General features: G+C 31.2%; 1 pseudogene; it reads left to right on the top strand.

Annotated features, from left to right (window-relative positions):
* Positions 1-3,529, top strand: part of LOC106462742 — a 144,289-nt pseudogene that overhangs the window by 44,346 nt on the left and 96,414 nt on the right.

The following is a 3,529-nucleotide window of genomic DNA, read 5'->3' as shown; positions in this document are numbered from 1 at the left end:
GTTTTAGAAGCGAATGGGCCAATAAAAGAGTATTACGTTGCTTTTGTTTTAAAAGCGAATGGGCCAATAAAAGAGTATTACGTTGCTTTTGTTTGAGACGCCAATGGGCCAATAAAAGAGTATTACGTTGCTTTTGTTTTAGACGCCAATGGGCCAAATTAATATGAGAGACTCTCGGGTGGAGGAAGTCGTCCATGTGTCTGACAGTGATGAGGAGGAAGAAGAAGAGATGATGAGAAAGTCAGAATTCACTGTGGGGATATTCCCTAGCCATCAGGGGCCAACTTACCTTTTGATGACTAGCAAGCAAGAAATGGTAAAACAGTATTGAGTTGCCATTGTATAATGGTTAATAGTTTCAGAAGAGAATAATGTAGAATGTATCAGTTTATACTATCAGTAAACTTATATTCTAATTATGATAAATAAAGAAGTAGAATATATTATTATCAGTATTTAAACATACGAATCAAGACATAGTTTGCATTTTAGATACGGAACGATTAATTAAAGAGGTATTTGTGATCTAGAAAGAAAGCCTTCAACTTATCAGTTTATGCAGCCAAGAAAATGTGTTTAAAAGAGACAAATCTCGACTTAGCTTTCTTTCATTTAATTTATTTATCATAATTGAAGTAAAAACTTACCACTTTTGATAGCAATAAACATTATGTCTTGTAACTGATATTGCTAGAGTACTATACCACTGCGTAAATTAATAAATGTTCAGATTTTCGTTTATGTCCCTTGCGTACGTGGGGAAATATTTGTGAACATGTCTCGTAAGAAAATAGAGAGTTTTGATCACAAAAATGTAATGTTCTTTTACACATTAAAGATAAGATTCAGTATACCTTCTCATATTTTGGTGAGTCGATAAATATCCACTTTATATAAACTACGTAAATTCCACATTTGTTCAAGGATTGGTTTTTATCAGTTTAGTATTTTAGGTTTTATGGTCATTTGCGGTTTCTTCTTTTATATTATTACATTAAACTAATTTAGAAGTAGCGTCATCTGGTGAGATATTTTCTCTATATTTTTTGTGGTTTTGCATTTTCGACAACAACCTATTTTTTCGTGTAATAATATCGTCATTTGGCAACACATTTTGTTCGTTTAATTTTAGTATACTTAGATTGTTATACATGTTTTGTTTCCTAGGACGCTTGGCTGTATCATTTGACAGTGGTGTCCTCTGGTGAAAATTTAGCAGGAACTCAATATGAGCAACTAATAGCCAGGCTAATGGAAGTCGATGGAGATGAGAGTACGAAAGTTTTAACTAAATTATTGGTAACCTTGAAAGACTACAATGTTTCGATTTTCGATATAAATAAATTGCCGTTTAATATGCTGGTGCTTTAGTATTAATTTTATTAAAGTTATGAGTTAATAATAGAATACATATATTGAATGTCCAAACATAGCGGTGAATTAAATATATCTTACATAAAAACTCACATTATTCCTCAATATGGAGTTTTCATTATCTCGTTTGATATTTAATTTGCTTTTCACTTGGTTTAAGTTATAACTTTTCACTATCACATATTATACAAAAAATAGAAAAGAAAGGTAGCTATAGCAGTTGATGAAATATTGATCATACGCGCATGCGTAATGACAACAAAGTATTACAAGATGAGAGATACAAAACAATCAGAATTATAAGATTTCTGAGCTAAATATAGAGTTCCTTAATGATGTTCATTTTCTGAAAGGCATTATGGTGTAAGTATATATTTCTTGTATTTTCTTACAGACAGTGTAATTTGGAGACATCCTTTATTATTGTATACTAAAGAAAACTTAACCCAGCCACTCACAACCTTACCGTCCGATCAACTTCAAGTTGAGGGCATCAAGCTGTTTAAGGTACTAATAAGATCTATGATATTTTCTTTGTTTCTTTTTCTTGACATATTCTTTAAGTTTCTACAGAGTTTTATCAGTTTCTTTTTCTTCGTACAAATGCATATGCTCATTTGCACGTACTATTAACACTTACGTAGTACACGTAAGTGTATTTATATATGTTGGATTGTTAAAGTAATGTGTTGAAAATGTACAGGAACATGTTATCACAAGGGAAGCACAGATATATCCAATTGTATGTAATTATGTGTAAGAAGCGTAGCAATACAAACAAGTATTGATGTCACAAACGAATTACAGTTATCCCCAATTCTGTGTAATGATGAGTAAGAATTATGCAGCTACAAGTACACATTGTTGTCATAAGCAAAGTATCGGCACTCATGAACAAGTGGAGAAACTTAGGTTATTATTACACCAGAATATCAATGTACTTAATTGGTTTGAAATAAATATTTTCCTTATAGAAATGCAATATTTTATGTTAAGTACATGTTATGATAGATGTAGTACAGAAAAAATATTTGTGTAATTTGTGGTCTGCAAAAATGTTATTATTTAGGACCGAAACATATCGTGTGACGTTATTTTTCATTACGTACAAAATATGTATGTTATGTCACCTATGGTTGTACACCAAACACACGTATTTACGTAACCTTTGTATAGCTACAGAAATACAAATAGTGATGTAAGCTATAGTTTTGCAAAATAACATATATATATATATATATATATATATAGGACATAATTTATGGCTTTAAACATTAACCTACACATTAACCTAATCTGTGGCTTTTACACAGTATTGAATAGATTTACGTAATCTGTCGTTTTTATTCAACAGCCCACAAATTGCCATAGTATGTGATATCACATATCAACATACATATATATATATTGAAGTAATCTATGATTCTACACAGCAATACATATTAAAATACTATGTGGTTTAGAACAATATAACATACATTGACATGATTTGCGATTTTACACGGATACATGTATATCGAAGTAATATGTAGGATTACTGAGTAACAGATATATTGGCGTTATGTATGATTTTACACAATATCTCATACTTACGTTATATGTAGCATACAATGTAATAAATAGTTTACGTGACATGTTTTTTCTTTCCAGTCCATCCAGCTCTTCATCTCTGTTTCACTGGACACGGCAGGTATTGATTACCACGTGGCCCTTGCCCAGAATGCCTTGCTACAGTGCCTCTCTACCCCAGAACTACAGAATGAATTATTTTGCCAGTTGATCAAACAAACGTCTCGTCATGCTTCCCAGAAACTTGGAGTACAGGTCAGAGAACTTGTGACAAAGTTCCAAACTAGAACCGTTATTGGGGTTAAACAGTTGAAATACACTTAGAAGTATATATCTATATCTGACTACTATTACAGATCAACAGTTGAAATACACTTAGAAGTATATATCTATATCTGACTACTATTACAGATCAACAGTTTAAATACACTTAGAAGTATATATCTATATCTGACTACTATTACAGATCAACAGTTTAAATACACTTAGAAGTATATATCTATATCTGACTACTATTACAGTTAAACAGTTGAAATACACTTAGAAGTATATATCTATATCTGACTACTATTACAGTTAAACAGTT

This window comes from Limulus polyphemus, unplaced genomic scaffold (genome assembly GCF_000517525.1).
Source record: "Limulus polyphemus unplaced genomic scaffold, Limulus_polyphemus-2.1.2 Scaffold1237, whole genome shotgun sequence".
NCBI lineage: Eukaryota > Metazoa > Arthropoda > Merostomata > Xiphosura > Limulidae > Limulus > Limulus polyphemus.
The sequence above is the reverse complement of the archived record's forward strand: the minus strand, read 5'-3'. Positions and strand labels throughout refer to the sequence as shown.